General features: G+C 31.6%; 1 protein-coding gene across 8 annotated transcripts in view; it reads right to left on the bottom strand.

Annotated features, from left to right (window-relative positions):
* Positions 1–13,909, bottom strand: part of Pdfr (Pigment-dispersing factor receptor) — a 42,572-nt gene extending 28,663 nt beyond the window's left edge. Inside the window, exons 1-3 of one of the 8 annotated variants that reach the window (XM_086835730.1) lie at positions 13,615–13,869; positions 10,331–10,363; positions 8,666–8,856 (exon numbers count right to left, since the gene is read on the bottom strand). The gene's annotated coding sequence lies outside the window, so the exon portion shown is untranslated. Of the gene's footprint in view, positions 1–8,665; positions 9,009–10,330; positions 10,364–13,614 lie in introns of all 8 variants that reach the window. The other 7 variants (XM_086835737.1, XM_086835729.1, XM_086835734.1 and 4 more) reach the window with 7 other exon arrangements.
* Positions 13,910–17,102: the final 3,193 nt, after the last annotated feature.

Here is a 17,102-nt window from a genome sequence, read left to right as displayed (position 1 = left end):
TTGACAATTTTAACGATGTAACCCCTTATAAAATTATGAAAAAATTTGACAATTTTGTTTTCCCTCCGGAGATGTCTAGATTGATTCGGCTTTTGATGCTGATCAAGAATATATATGATTTATGGGGTCGGAAATTAATACTTCACTACGTTACAAGCTTCTGATTGAAATTATAATACCCTGCAAGGGTACAAATATTGTTAAGGATTAATTTTATTTCAAAATAAAGACACCATCTTTAAACTTGAGAATTTTAGGGGACTTCTAAAAGAACAATCTTTAAAATCTATTCGTTATGATTAAACAAGAAAAAATGTTATCAATAAAGATAACAAGAGGAAGATCTAGGGTGGAAATTCCTTAGGAATACAATTTTTCTCTTTGGGAAGTTTAATGCATATATTTTTTGCCAGTGTATCAGTGTGTGTATTTTGATGCCCACAGGCTTTTGCACAAGGCTCAGTCCAATGTAATGCGGCATAAGGACGATAAGGACGACGACGAGCAAGAAGATTCTTCCTGCTTCTCTTCTTTCCCCTCTTTTATCCCCCTTTCATCCTCTTTCACTTCCTCTTCTCTTTGGTCCTGCACTTCTTCGGCAGTTCTTACTCTGCCCACTCATTGTTGGCCTACGGCAACAGCGGCAACGGTTCGGCTGCTGCATTTGCTGAGCCACAAAAAAAAGCAAAATAAAATAAGAACGGAAACGAAAATAATAAAAATAAAAAAGCATATGGCATAATAATGTGTTACACATCATGAAAATGTCAGCGTATGTGTGCGACGGCGAAAACCAATAATGAAATCTTAAAAAAAAAGGAAGAAGGAAAAGTTGTGCGAACCTAACGGGTAAAGCGACATGCACTGGGAAAAAAGGGGAAGGCAACTTTATCACAATCTTTCACATGCACTGGGAAAAAAGGGGAAGGCAACTTTATCACAATTTTTCACATGCACTGGGAAAAAAGGGGAAGGCAACTAAAGTAAAGAAATATTGTTAATTTTGGTGTTTGTTAATATTTTGATATTTTAAGTTTAATAAATATTCAATTAGCCATATAAAAAAAAGGAGCAAAGTAGTTTAAAATTACCTTTAACCTTAATTTTAACTTTATTTGCATTTCAAGTATCTGATTGTTTTTTTTTTATATTTTTTGTATCTTAAAACTAACGCATTTCTTTTCTAAATTTGTTATTTTTGTTGATATTTAACAACTTTTCTTTCCTATAGAATAGAATAATTTACGATTTTGCTTTTGTTATTTTTTTCTGACTGAGTGTTTACATATAAGAGATTTTAGAACCATAGAAAGACGAGTGAAGAGTTTAGGTGTAAATAATAAATATTTATATAAACGAAAGCTATTTATATCAGCTATATAAAATATATATATTTTTCTCTGGGTATGACTAAGGCCCAAAAAATATTTTAAGTGAATTTGGGAAAATTAAAAACTGATTAAGGGCCTCTCAAAACTTTTAAGTGAGAAAAATTTATAATTTATGAATATTATTATTATTAAATATTATATTTTATATATTTATAATATATTTAAATTTATAGATATTTTTATATACCTAAATATAGCTTAAAAGAACTGAACCAGATATAAATAATAAATACTAGTTTTAAACTTATTTTTGTGTGCCTAAAGCGCTGTTAATTTTGTCTAGATTAATTCCCCTTATGCACACACACTTTTCTCCCAGTGTATATTGCAAGTGCAAGGATTATGGGAAGTCAGTCTGTCACGTAATACACGTCTGAGGTGCAAGGATCCCCGCTGCCGGCGGCATCGAATTCCGTTTTAAATGCGCTCAAATGCGCAAATAAATTTAAGAGGTGTTTGCTCCTGTGCCACGCCCATGAAGGAGAGTGTGTGTGTGTGTGGGAGGAGAGTGTGTGCGTGTGTGTGCTGCCACTAAGCCGATTTAGTTGAGAATTTTGCCACAACAAGAAGAGAGCGGGAGAGAGGCAGCTAGAAAACAACTAGAAGAAAACGCTTTCAGACTCAGACACACACACTTAGATACATATATCCAAAAAAGGAGGTGTGTGTGGGGTGTGTGTGTGTGTGACATCCTTTTATGAGTGAGTTCTACAACCCATTGACAGTAAACTCTTGAAGGATTTCGGTTTTTTGTCATCATAAATGTAACCCTAATCCAGACAGTAATTCCATCGAGAACTCTTTCAAAAACAAACACAATTTGTAGCATTTAAACTATATATTTATATATCAATATCTATATATGTATATATATATATCCCTTTCATTATTGATCAATTGTACATCCTATTCATAAAACAAATCGTGTTTGATTATGTTCCAAATAAAAGCGTTTTAAAGTAAACAATTTGTATTTTCGATTCCGTGTCTATATAATTTTTATTTTATTTACATTTTCATAAATTTCAAAATATTGACTTTGAAGACTATTATTGGAAATCAATGAAATTAATGGAATTTTCTTTTAAAACAGAAACAACAGTTGAGTAAACATTTGTGAACATATTTAGGTGGGTTCAGTTTTTGGAATTTTTATTTAAGCCATAAGGAAAGTATTTATAATTTGTGATAAAGCAAAAGTATTTAAAATTGATTTTATAAGGGAAATTAATACATTTTATATTTATACGATTTTGTATTTATATATTTATTATAACTAATTAATGTCATCTAAGGTTTCAACTAGAAAGTACCTTAAGGGAAGGAATAAATTAAGTTTTAAGCCATTTTTTAATAATATGCTTAAGACAAACTTTTTTTTTTAAACATATAACTGAATTCTACTTAAAATTCTTCTTTAAACTTAAAACTTAAACAATTAATTCGCTTTTAATATTAATTTTTAAAAGGCAACAATCAGTTCAATTCCCCAGTTAAGATTGAAGATTTCTTGTTAATATTTGATGGCTGGAGGCTTCCGCTGGAAAAGCATCCGATTTTCAGTAGCAGCGTTTTTTTGTCTGATTTTTTTTTTATATATTTTTTAAAGATTTTTTTTGTTGTCTGCCGATTTCCGTTTATAGGCGGAGCTATAGGCCAAGCGACTGCATTTGAAACTGACGTCAATCCGTGGGGAAAACGACGCTGCCGTTCTTCCTTTTTGATTAAAAATAAACTTTGCCTGATTCGACGCTTCTCTCTGGGAGTTTACCATTTTTTTTTGTTCACTTTCGTCTTTATATAAAAAATATATAAAAATTGAATAAAATGGTATACGAACTATATATAATTGATTTATTGTTTCAATAACATGGGGCGAAAAGCCCCCCAAGCTCATCCCCTTTTGTTTTTTCCGCTGCTTTTATGCGATTTCCCGCCGTCGGATGATGCCAATGAATTTGTTTTTTCATATGTATCAAATTCAGCGTTAAATGCAAACCGGGAACTCAAAGGGCGTGAGAGGGTGAACGCTTATTCAAGGGATCATCTCCCAAAACGCCATTGTCATCGATTGTGATGGATAGCAACTGCCCTCTAATTGAGGGGTATATTCGTTGTGTGAAATTCTGACTTGAATTTTTAAAAAGTCCAAGGTTACTTACTTAAAAAATTATTAAAAACTATCTAAACAGGAAAAAGATATATTGAATGTTAGGTTTTATGGTTTATCAATTCACAGGGTGTTACAATATTCTATGTTTACATTAATATTTATCAATATTTTCATATAATACCTTTTTGTTATGAATCAAAGTTTCAATAAACCATAACATAGCCAAAAATGCATTAATTTTAGTTCGGAAAACTTTTGTTTGCTAGTTTTTATAAGTTTTATAAATCTGCATATTAAGTGTTAATATTAAAAAAATTTACATTTTTGTCGATTTTTTTTTGCCAATTTTAATGATGTAAAATGTTGAGAAAAATGTGTAAATTTTTTTACCTTTAATCAAGGCTAGATCTATTCTCCTATTAATGCTGATCAAGAATATATATACTTTATAGGGTCGGAAATGATTATTTCACTGCGTTGCGAGCTTCAGACTAAAATTTTTATTACCCTAATTTTTTAACAAATTTATTTTATATTTTATTATTTTTTGTATATACTAAAGAGAAAGTATTAAATCTTCGACTATTTTTATAGACTTTTTGCACAACCCATTTGGCGGTAAACAAAGTTCAATTCAATTGTGCAATTAGAGGACGGAAAGCGAATAGTAAAACTTTTAAAGGGTTTATTGTTAAAGCAAACAAATAGATTAAAAAAACGATGGGAAAAACTATATAGGATAAAGGAGAAATGTATAAATAAATCGCATTGCACATGTGCATTCTCTAAGTTGTCCTTGAAATTAAAAATAAAAGGGGGTAGACGCTAATTAATTTCGCTTTTGCCCCGGTTGGTATCCCGGGATACATTCCAATCACAATTTGTGCCAACAAATTGAAGAAGAATTCCCTCCCGGCTCCTGGCTCCTGGCTCCTGGCTGCGCCATAATCACAAAAGCCGAGCTGAGCTGGCGGGGAGGAAGCCAAGGGTGATTAATTAGTTGCGCTGGAAACGGATACAGTCGCACTTTTATATAACAATTGATATTTGAGTACTGCCAACAATTATGACCCGTCAAGCGACACACACAGATGTCCCTTAAAAATGGTAGAAAAAGCGACAGCTGACTAACAAATAGGGAAATGCCTTTAAAAACTACGCAAAAAATACTTTAAATAATAGAAAATGTATATTTTAAAAAATTTTGAATGGTTAATTTACACGGGAAATTAACTATGAAAGCAAAAACTTAAAGTAAACCATGAAATAAAGACTGGCAAAAAGGGAAAATAATTACAAAAGTTACTTTAAATAAGTTTAATAGCTCTACTTATTAAATTAAAATAAATTAGAATAGTTACTCTTTTATTTAAAATGATAAAATATATTATTAGCAGCTCAAAATTTCTGCTTTTATCATAATATAATATATTTCTAATATTTTCAAGCCACTATTTTCTATATAATAAATAAGCTTTTTAGAAAAGAACATTTTCCTTATGTTCCTACCTATTCGAAATATATATAAATATATTTTTTATATTAGTAAATATTAAATTTAAAACCTATAAATATTGATAACCTATTAATTTGAAAGCAAGTGTAGTTGTTGACAAATGACCTATTGCCCGAGGGGGTTCGACTTTTGGACTCAACAAAAAAGGAACTTCGGGGAGACCAATAACTTGTCCTGGGGCACAGATCAAGTTTATTATAAATCCTTCAAGTTCTTCAAAATCGATTTAAGGACATTCTCTGCCAGTGTGTGTGTTTTGCTATGTGATTTCTTTTGAAGTCTTTGAACAGCATCCAAGTCCTTATTCAACGACTTGTTGCGGCCAGTAATAAATTCCAATCTAATTCGTTTTATTAGTTTTTCAAGAAATATGATACTAAAGAATTTCTAATTTCCCAAGAACTATACGGAAATTGAATAAAAATGTGAAAATAAATTCCATGAAGCAGTAGTTGCTTTTTTTATTTCCTTGCAAATATTTATGCGTGTAAATATGCATGAATAAAAATATATGACAATAGATGTATATATATAGGGATTTATTTTTATGTACACACAAGTGGCCCTAAGAGAAGTCTCACGATTCAGACGAAATGCCAATGACTTCTAATGATATCAAGAGCTCTTAACTGGACTCCTTTCCTTTCCTATTTTTGTGTTTTGACGAATTTCGCATTTATTGCGTTCGTTTTGAAAACGTTCTGTCGACTTTGGGTTTGTTTATGCTTTGCTCTTTTGTTTAGACACTTGCTAGCAAAACTCGCAGCTGATAAACAACCATTTTCGGCCACTATTTGCACATTACGCATACGCCACCGTGTACCATGCCGGCGGCGAGGACAAAGGCAATGCATTCGCATTCGTTTTGGGAATCAACATCGGTATCAGCATCGGCATCAGCACCCGTATTTGAATTCATTTATTTGTCATCGACAGGAGCGGGGACATTCCAAAACCCCATTTTATGCCGCCCTCGAAAAAAAAAACAACATTTGACACAGTTTCTGAGCGGAGCAACTTTTGTTACGAACCCCAAAAGAGATGTGTGGCACTTGACAAGAGCAGGGGAGAAGGAGGGTTTTACACTGGAAATAATTGCAAAGAAACGAAGTAGAAACTAGAGAAGGAAATTTAATTAATGCACAGTGGAATATAAAATGAACAACTAAAATGAACGCTGTAATGAAGAATTCTGGAAACTAAATAACTTGTTTAATAAAAATAAGTAATTATTCAAACTAAATACCAGCAGATGAACTAATTAAAAGGTATTAAAAGGTAATTCGAAATTTAGTTAAATCAATTTAAAAACATACCAGTTTAAATGAATACTGACACTTCCAGTGAACACTATTAAAAAAACAGTTCCCATTAAAACTTGTGGAAAATACTAAAACAGAATACTTTTAAAAGGCAATTCAAATGCATACTTATAATGGGGTCTTCAAATAAATGAAAACTTGGAATGAACACCTAAAATTAATACTTATAATAAGCACTTAATATAAAAATAAAATAATATTTATATAAATATATATATAAATTACCCCACATCAAATAATTGAACCCTTAATTAATATGAACTCCTAAAATACAAATTTTCAAGTGAACACCTAAAATGAACCCACAAAATGAACACCAATCAGCAATCAAAGCATTCCAGCCCTGCAATGAATCAATTAAATATAAAAACCAATATGATTTGACGAACTCCATCAAATGTAGAGGCAGTAAACCAACTAAAACCTTAATTAATATATACCAAAATGTATAGAAAATACACCACCTCTTCCAGTGCATCTGGAATAATGTCCAGCGAGTTGGACTTCCAGCAGATGTGGTCGAGATGACATTGCAGTGCCCCGCAAGTGGCACAATTTGATTACAAGAACGTTTAAGTTGGCCACAACCTCTGGCCGATAATGAGGGTGTTCGAAGCGGTTGCAGGTGCTTTCCCAGGTGCTACTGATTCCGGTGCACACTTCCACTGTCAGTTCATTAGAAAGAGAGAGAGAGACCGAGCGAGTGAGAGAGCGAGAGTCAGGGACGTTTAAGGCCGCCGATGCCGCTGAAGCTGTAGCTCTTCGCACACAAAAACACTTCACGACGGCACTTTGGACAATGCTAACGAGCTCACACACCCCAGATCGTACATATGCAAGTCCTGCATAACGTCCCCCTGTGTCTCCCATTGAAATATAAATACAAAATGTCACCATTCTTGCCTTTCCATTCCATTCCCCTCACTTTATACACAGACATATTGTACATCCTGCAGACATATGTACATTCGCATGTAAAAGACGATGGCACAAGAATGTGCATCCTTATTTTTCGGAACATTTTTGTGGAAATGGAAATAGGAAATGGGGGCAACGGACGGTTCGGGGGAAATCTGACAGCGTGTTTACCATACAATAGAGAAGTTATACCAAGTATGACATGAGTAAATATTTGGACCGCAAATCATTTCATATAGATATGTCAGAGAGAGAGAAAACATGAAGCTGCTTTATTCCGGCTAGTTTCATAAATATTTAGACTAACTGCATCGGCATCTGCAAATTTCCCCCAACTTTTCGCACAACATTTTTCTCAGTTGCGCAACGCATTTTCTGGCTGCGCAACAAGTTTAAAAAGAGTTGCGGAAAATGTTATTATTAATTAATAGATTAGATTTGATTTGGGTATATCCTAGTTTGTAGTTTGTTAATTTTTGTATTGAAACTATATATAATAGTTCAAGCAAAGAGCTGCATAAATACTAAGAATAAAGGAAGCGTATTGCAGTTAGCAATTAAAGCATTAAAAATCTATTCATTTTGGTGAAATTAGAATATATTTCTATCTCTGTTTTTTATAGAAAATGTTTATATGTAAAAACACAGCCATTTGTTAGATTTTCCTATTGTCTTAGTTGATCTTCTACGCCCTTAAATCCAGCAATCACTTCTATAGCGAGTATCGTACAATTCATTATGAATGAACACTTAATAGGAACTCTGAAAGTGAACACTGGAAGTGAACATTTAAATGAAATGAATAAATGAAATAAGAAATTGATATTAATACCTAAAATAAATGCTTAAGGAAGTAATGTTACATTTAATTATTTGACACTAAAGGAAACGATTTAAATTAAAACTAAAAATGAACACTTGAAATGAATCTCTATATAAATATATAAAATATTTAATGAGGACTTAAAACTACTATAATTTTTTAGTTGAGAACTTCCCAACTAAAATAAAATACAATTTATTATTAAATGATTATTATTATTAAAAAATTTAATTAAATAAGCTGAGCATAAATCCTACTAAATGTAAAAATTAGCTTTCAAATGAGCTTTGTGTCTTTGAGCAACAGTTTGTAATAATTAAATACCATTAAACCCATCGATAGAAATCGATCGTTAAAACTCTTTCCGCCCGAAATAGATATGATAATTTTCCACAATTAATTCAATTCATTTGGCATTTGCATTTCGCAATGAAGCAAAGATTAAAACAAACAGTTTGCGATACAAATGCAAAGCGCGCGCAAATAACACACAAAATAAAGGGAGTTATTTTTTATTATTTTATCACCGAAAAGTGGTATTTAACCCGTTGAGAGTTTGTTTGCCAAACGATTAACACTCACCCGCCGGCTGTGCCGCTTCTGCTTCTGCTTCTGCTTTTGCTGCTTCTGCTTCTGCTTCTGAGGTTGTTTCTCCTTTTGTTTATATTCAAATATTGGATCTTACAAAATTGTTTGCTTCAGTTCTATTGGTTTTTAATTTTTGTTGGTTTCTTAATATTAAACTCTCGTTCTTTTAGTGTGTGATTTTTTAACTCGCGGTTCAGAGCACAGAAAAAAAATATTAGGTTTTGAACTTGAAAAAAGCGTCACGGAATTTATTTGAAGTTTAGTGTATTTTGGAAATTTTCAAAATTCCCTTAATTTGTTTTAAGAGGGGTTTTTTTTTTGGTTAGCTGCTGCCAATCTGTTGGAAAAGCGTGCGAGGCGTGCGCCACGAGTGCCGAAGCCGTTATGACAGAATCTGCGAGCATCCGAGCAACTTATCCTGCTCGGAAAAGCCGAATGTGTGGGGAGCAGGCCGAGCGGGAAATGCCGAGCGGAAAGGCCGAGCGCCTGTTTTATTTCTTTCTTTTTTTTTTTTGCGACTGTGTGAGTGCAACTGCAGGCGTTTAGTGGCGAAAAGTGACACACTGTGACCAAGGGTTTTATTTTCCTCTTTTGACGGTGATAGAAATCAAAGACCACAAAATATATATTATAGATTGTCGTCAGGTGTTTTTAGGTGGGTTTTTAGAAGCAGAGAAATCTTTCATAAGAGTTTAGTTTTAGCTTTCTTTTTATAGAAGTTGAAATATAGTTTTTAGTTGAGCAATATTGAAATAAAAATTATATTCAGCTTAGGTACATATTTTTTTAAATTTTACTGTGTTGAAATAGTATTTCTTGAATATATCCTATTTAAGTTTCCTTTCAAATTTTTGCTTTTAATTATTTATAGATTTATTTGTTAATCTTATGGTGTTTTTATTGATTTTATTTTAGTATTTTAATTATTTAAATTAGGTATTTTATAGTCACTTTCCTAAATGTGGCTTTAAAAAATAAAAATATCGGTTTTATCGTTTTCGAAAATATCGATAAAATCAATTTATTTGAATCTAATATCAAACAGGTTCATTTTTTTTATTATTGTAATAACACTTTAATAATATTCTAGGAATTTATAAACTACCTAGCTTAGAAGGATTATTCTATTACGAATAATACCATGACAAAGGCAATATATTTTCCGATAAATCGCAATACAAATCGATTGAAAATCTATAAAATATCTATTTACAAAATCATATAAATTTATTCATTTCGATTTTGCCTTTAAGGAATTCATGAAAAAAATTTTATTTAGATTTCAAAATTTATAAGAAATCATACCACTGTGCAACAGCTTAGCTGCATGCTCCCACGCCGCCTAGCCCCATCTCCCTCGCACTCTGATGCCCTCTCGCTCGCTCCCTGGCTACCCATTTGAGGGAAAAGAAGCTTCGGTGTGTTGTTTGTTTGCCTGTTTGTTTACTGTTTGTTGCTGTTGTTGCCCCAAAAGCAGCAGCAGCAGCAGCAGCAGCAGTGGAATAAAAGTGAAAATAAATTTCCGTTGCCGGCAAAATACACTCGCACACTCGCACACACACACACACCTGAAACAATCATCAAAATAGCCATGAAAATAACAAATAAAAAGCGACAGAAACAATGTCGGTGACACTTTTAACCCTCTAAAACACGTACTTCTTGTCAGGCAAACAAAAAAGTAAACAAATCCTGTGAACAAAAGGGAGAAAAAAAGAGTAACAATTACCACTTTGGTTTTTTTTTGTACTTAATTAACATTTGAGGCCGAGATTGGTCTGTTTTTTAGTTTCAGACATTTACATATAAAAATACAAAGAATAGAAAAATGCATAGCAAATTGTAATATTTTTTTGTGGATGCTTTTTTGCTTGTTATTAAATTGATTTAACTAAGGTAGTACAAATATTACGTATACGCACATTGGGCAATTAATTCCCAAAAAAACTAATAATAATTATAAAAAACAAAGAAAATATTGTGTTAAAATTATTCTCTCGATTTAGAATATAAAACCAAGCATCAAAATTGATATTTATTGGTATTAAAATATTTTAAAAAAGAGTAAAGGCAATATTACGTATACGCACCTTGGGCAAGTGAGGCCCATAATTAAATCCTTTGCTTAATAAATGTAATAATAATTTAAAAACAATATTAAAACAAGAAGAATTGTTCCTTAAAATTGTTCCTCTTTTTTTTATTATAGTATTTTAACAAATATAGAAGCAATATTACGTATACGCACCTTGGGCCAATAATTCCAATAATTTGCTTAATAAATGTTTAAAAATTATAGAATATAAATAAAAAAAAAAAATAAAAATATTGCATTAAAAGTACTTTATAATATTTTCAAAATAAAACCAGTATTTTTTGTTGTTATTAAACTATTTTAACAAAAAAAAGAAGGAAAGATAGAAGCAATATGACGTATACGCACATTGGGCCATTAATTCCCATAATCCTTTGCTTATTAAATGTTTAAATAATTATAGAATATATATATAAAAAAAGAAAACATTAAAATATTGCCTTAAAATTACACTTTCAATTTTTTAAATAGTGTTGTTATTAAAATATTTAAAAAAAAAATAAAATCAATATTACGTATACGCACTTTGGGCAAATAATTCCCATACCTTATTGCCTTGCTTAATAAATGTTTTAAGAAATTCAACAAAAATATTAAAACAAAAGAAAATATTGCCTTAAAAATTACTCTTTCGATTTTCCAAATAAAACCAAGCATCAATATTGATATTTGCCTCAGATTCACAGTCTTATTTCTGTCCCGTAATGATGATTGACGTGGCAAACAATCCTGAGTGGCGGTGAACGGACCCAGCTCGGACTTGACACCGAATGATGGATACCCTGAAAGGATGTCTTTGGGGGGCGCTGGAATGTAGGCAACGCAAGTTCTCACACCCAAAAAAAAAGTGGTAGGAAGACGGTGATTTATGTGGAAAAAGGGTCCTGGGAAGGGTCACAGCTGCAAAATGTTGCAGGTGGCAAACTGCAAACTGCAACGGGAACGGCAGAAGCCGGAGCACGTGACCAGGCCAAGATGCTGGATGCTATATGTGTGGCTATATGTGTGCTATATATATATAGGCATATGTGCGACTCGAATCGCTGTCACCGGCATGGAGATGTGCGGACGTCACCAGAGCGAGCGGCAGCAGCAGCAGCAGCAGCAGCAACAACTGTTGCAGCAACTTTTGCGACACCAGCAACAGCAACAGCAGCAGCAGCAGCAGCAGCGACGACGTCAACATTGGCCTAGTCACGTTTCGTTCCGTTTTGATTCGTACTCGCGCTCCTTTCATTTCGTATCATTTGCCACTGCCCCAGCCTTTGTCTCAGTTGAAGGGTATCAGAAGGAGAAGGGTATGCACGTACTAAGATTAGGGAAAAGATATCCTATAGAAATGAGAATATCTAATAAGACTGGAATTAACTTTTCTAAGAGGTTAAGGCACAATTTATACAGGGGAAAAGTTAAAAGATAGAGTTTAAAATTATACAGATAACATACAAAATATCAAACTCAATGAATATATCATTAGATATATACAAATTTGAAATAACAACAAAAGATTAAATTTTATATGAAAACAAAATATGGGAAAAATGCAAACCCAATATCTTATGGAAAATATCGAAACGAAGGATACTTAGAAAAATTGTTATAACTACAATAATATTGAGCTCATATCATAATACAATATTAGAAATATCGTATAGTTTGATACATAGAAGTAATAAAAATCTAACAAAAAAAAAAAAACAAAGCAATATCATAGTTTCGTCAAATTTGATGCAATAAATTTTAAATTATATAATAAAGTATAATATAGAAAACGTTCTGACGTTAAAATATCGAAAAATATTATTCGTATATTACGTTTCTTGATACAATTTTTTTTTATTTTAGTATCTTTAACTTCACTTTTTTGATAAAGTTTTATATTTGTTCAATAATGATAATTTAAACTAAGTTCAGGCTCTTTTTAGGCACAGTTTTACAAATAAAACTGAATGTGGACTTATAGCTGATAATTTAAACTAAGTTCAGGCTCTTTTTAGGCACAGTTTTACATATAAAACTGAATGTGGACTTATAGCAAGTATAAATATTGATAAAAAATGTTATAATATTGATGTAGTAAAAATATTTCAAACACAATACTGATTTATTGCCACTACAAATAATGATTTAAACGTAAAAATATTAATTCGTGTACCAGTCATCGATAAGGTACAGATCAATAGATATTTTCTGGCTTATAATAGCCCAATATTCCTTTTCAAAGGTTGTATATGTCACAAATTGTGAGGTTTTATAATCATAAAATTATTTCATTTAAATGAAAGTTTGTACAGGGTATCTAGAAGTCGATTCCCGCTTAGGAAAGCCCTAAGCTTAGTACTTGCTTTTCAATTTGAACTGGACAAACGGAAAGAGGAACAACAGAAAAAAAACTAAAAGAAAAACTGTGCCAACATCGGCCTGCAGTGTTTAATTATAGTCACTACTACTGACCGACTGACTGACTGACTGACTGACTGATGGAATGACTGACTGGCTGACTGATGGAATGACTGTCTAGCTGGCCTACTCTCCCGCCTGGTAATGCGGTCAAATGCGGCACTCAGGCTCCGCTCCTCACGTCCATAAATCAAATGCCGCTCAACTGGCTTAAACATTGGATGTTTGTTTGTTTGGGCCAAACAAAAAATTTGCAGAATTCATAAATCAGGGAAGCACTAGAAGGATACGCAGGCAAAAGGATGAGATAAGAGAGAGAGAACACTTGGTTAAGGTTTATTTTCAAGTTTGTAAATATCCAGAAATGATGATGAAAAATCTTGAATATGTAGGCAAAAAGGGGAATTACAAGAATTTTGATAAATTTCTTGAAATGAAATAAACCTACTTTTTAATTAAGGAAAGTTTTCAAAGGCAATAAAAATAAGAGAATTGCAGGAAATGTATATTTTTGCACTGATAGTGGCGCCTATATACATAGTTCCGATTAGTCTAATCTTAAGTACTTGTGACTCTTCTTAGTTTTTGTTTTTATACACGCGATTTGAGTGGATTATATATATATTTTTAAATATATATGATTTTTACATATTATTTGCACAACCGACGATCAGGCGGCGTTGACAGGCGACCGGCAACTGGAGGCGAAATCAAAACTGCAACTTGGCTTGTGTTTTGAGATGATGATGAGATGATGCTGTATATAATAGTACCTATATAAAATACTACCTAGTATTATTATATATATGTAGTTATGCACATATAAAGTGCATATAGCTATAATGAGTCAAAGGCGCGGCGGCCACAAAAGACAGTGACAGGGAAAATGAAAATGAGACAAAAAGGGAACAATGCTAATGAGAACAACAGATGCTAAGATGCAACAATGACGATGACGATGTAATATTTACATAGTAAAATTATAGGATAAATAGGTGACACAGAAAATGAAATAAACTAGAGCATAGGTATGGAAAATATGGAGTAAATATAGGAAATATAGGAAATATAGTGGGAAATATAGTAAATATAGTAAATATAGTAAATATAGGAAATATAGTAAATATAGTAAATATAGTAACTATAGAAAATATAGTAAATATAGTAAATATAATAAATATAGTAAATATAGTAAATATAGTAAATAAAGGAAGTATAGGAAATATAGGAAATATAGTAAATATAGTAAGTATAGTAAATATAGTAAATAAAGGAAGTATAGGAAATATAGTAAATATAGGAAATATAGTTAAGATAGCAAATATAGAAAATATAGGAAATATGGGAAATATAGTAACTATATTAACTATAGAAAATAAAGTAAATATGGGAAATATAGTAAATATAGTAAATATAGTAAATAAAGGAAGTAAGGAAATATAGTAAATATAGGAAATATAGTTAAGATAGTAAATATAGAAAATATAGGAAATGTGGGAAATATGGGAAATATAGTAACTATATTAACTATAGAAAATAAAGTAAATATGGGAAATATAGTAAATATAGTAACTATAGTAAATAAAATAAATATAGTAAATATAATAAGCAGAGTAATCAGCAACACCTGTATCCATATGATGTAATTTATACACAAGTGTCAACTACTTCTCAGCAATTATTTCATTTACAATTTATATACATATACATATATATTTATAAAATCATAATAAAAACCGCAACTTTGCTAAAGAGCAACAGGCTCCACCGCAACAATTTTCCCAGGAAAATGGTAAACCACTTTCGACACCCAAAAAGCCTGATAAAGACAAAACAAATTGGAGTTTCTAGCAAACCAACTCAAGGCAGCAGCAGTCACTACAGCAACACCAATGAAATAAATACATATTTATGAAATATATATGTATACATATGCTATATAGCAAACAACATTGCGACTATGTAATAGAAACTGCAAGCAACATGCTTCCCCATCCATGGCACAGGCATAAATTACAGCAAAAAATGCGAAAAGCGGAAAAAAGTAGAAAAATTAAATAAACATGTGGAAAAAAATTAAATGAAAATGTCAAAAGAAAATTTGCCGCAAATGAAAGTCAATAGAAAACTCGAAGTTAAAATACCCTAGGTGAATAATATAGATATATATTTTAAATAAAATAATATAAATATACATTAAATCTTGTGAAATTACAATATTTTGAAACTAAATTATTTAATAATATAAGTTATATACATAAATTTATATTTTTAAATATATTATTTTAATTTCAAGCCATTTCGAAGCTCTTTTATGGTATTTTTTCCCTTTTCCACTTGCATTTAAGAAGGATTTAGTAAGTCAGTTTCCATAAACCGATTTCTGGAAAAATGGAAGAATTTTTTCTATGTAATCTTGGTTATTGATTTAAGGAAACAGCTGGCACCCATTTTGTTGTTATTTTTTGTTGTTTTATATGCTTTATTTGCATGATCAGGCCGCTGAATAAGCGCATTATTATGAAGAAACCTTTGCTGGAGACGCAGATGGAGGTGGATTTTGCAAAAACAAAAGGCAAAGGCACAGCTGATGACATACCTTCCTTCCTCCCACCCTCCTTACCGCCACTCGACTGGAAAACTAAAGCCACTATTTGTTGTTTTCATTTATTCTTCTTTTTTTTTTGAATGAAGCAAATCGCTTGCGTGCATTATAATAATCAGAATCTGTTGTCTTTATCTGGCCTGTCAACGCAGTTTTCATCTTCAGCGTACACTGAGACAAAAAAGAGAGTTTATTTAATGGGAAAAAATTATAAATAAAAAATTAATATACTAAAGAAAAATAAAAGAAGGGAACCTTGGGAAAGAACAAATTTATATACCTTTGCAGTTTGCAATTGAATTATAAAATTAAATCGGAAATCGATAACTAAGTCATAAATATTCGAATTTCTTTCAATCGATATTTTCATGTCTATTTTTTCGATAAATTAAATTTTTAAAAACCCATAACTCAGCCAAAAATTAATTAATTTTAATTCGGAAAGCTGTCTTATGCTAGTTTTTATAATATTAATAAATCTGCATATTCAATTTCAAATGGTAAATAATTTGATTTTTTTCGATTTTTTTTTTTTACAATTTTAACAATGTAACCCCTTAAAAAATGTTGAAAAAATTAAAACAAAAAAATTTCTCCCTAAGATGTCTAGATCGATTCCCCTGTTGATGCTGATCAAGAATATATATGATTTATGGGGTCGGAAATAACTCCTTCATTTAGTTTTAAGCGCCTAACTAAAATTTCAATAACCGTCAACGGTTTAATAATTAATTAAATAAGTTATAAAACATAATAATATCCGATTATTATAATATATTATTTTAAGTTGAACTAAAGTTTTAATTCAAAACAAATATAGGTAATAAATTAACAATTACCAATTTGATACAAATATTTGCTGCTCTTAATATATAAAAATTTTCCCCATTTTATTCTATGAAAAGTCTTGAGCATTTTCCGCTGAATATTATGCTTTTCTTTTCCACCCTTTTCAACTCTCCATGTTGATTTAGTTTTTATTCTTTTTTGATTTATTACTAAGCGTCTTACGATTTATTGCGATTTTCGCAGCGTTCAATGCTGATTTTAATTTTTAAGTGCCACTCGTCGGCACCTGTACCGGGGAGGAGATTTTCCCGGAAAAGGGGGAGAGGGATGGTATGGAAAATGCCCCTTTTTCGGTTTTCCCACACCGCACCGCCTGCAAGCTCTGGCAGCTCTGCGTTCTGCGCTTTGTTTGCCTTGAATGCTTCTCCTTTTGTCCATTTTGAAAAGGAAAATAAAAGGAAGAAATACGGGAAAAATAAAGAAAAACTTGTGCAAATGAAGCGTTAAATTGACTGAGTGCTGCTAGGAAAATGGGGCAGGGC

This window comes from Drosophila serrata, unplaced genomic scaffold (assembly GCF_035046125.1).
Source record: "Drosophila serrata isolate PLE 108 unplaced genomic scaffold, ASM3504612v1 contig_276, whole genome shotgun sequence".
Taxonomy (NCBI): domain Eukaryota; kingdom Metazoa; phylum Arthropoda; class Insecta; order Diptera; family Drosophilidae; genus Drosophila; species Drosophila serrata.
The sequence above is the reverse complement of the archived record's forward strand: the minus strand, read 5'-3'. Positions and strand labels throughout refer to the sequence as shown.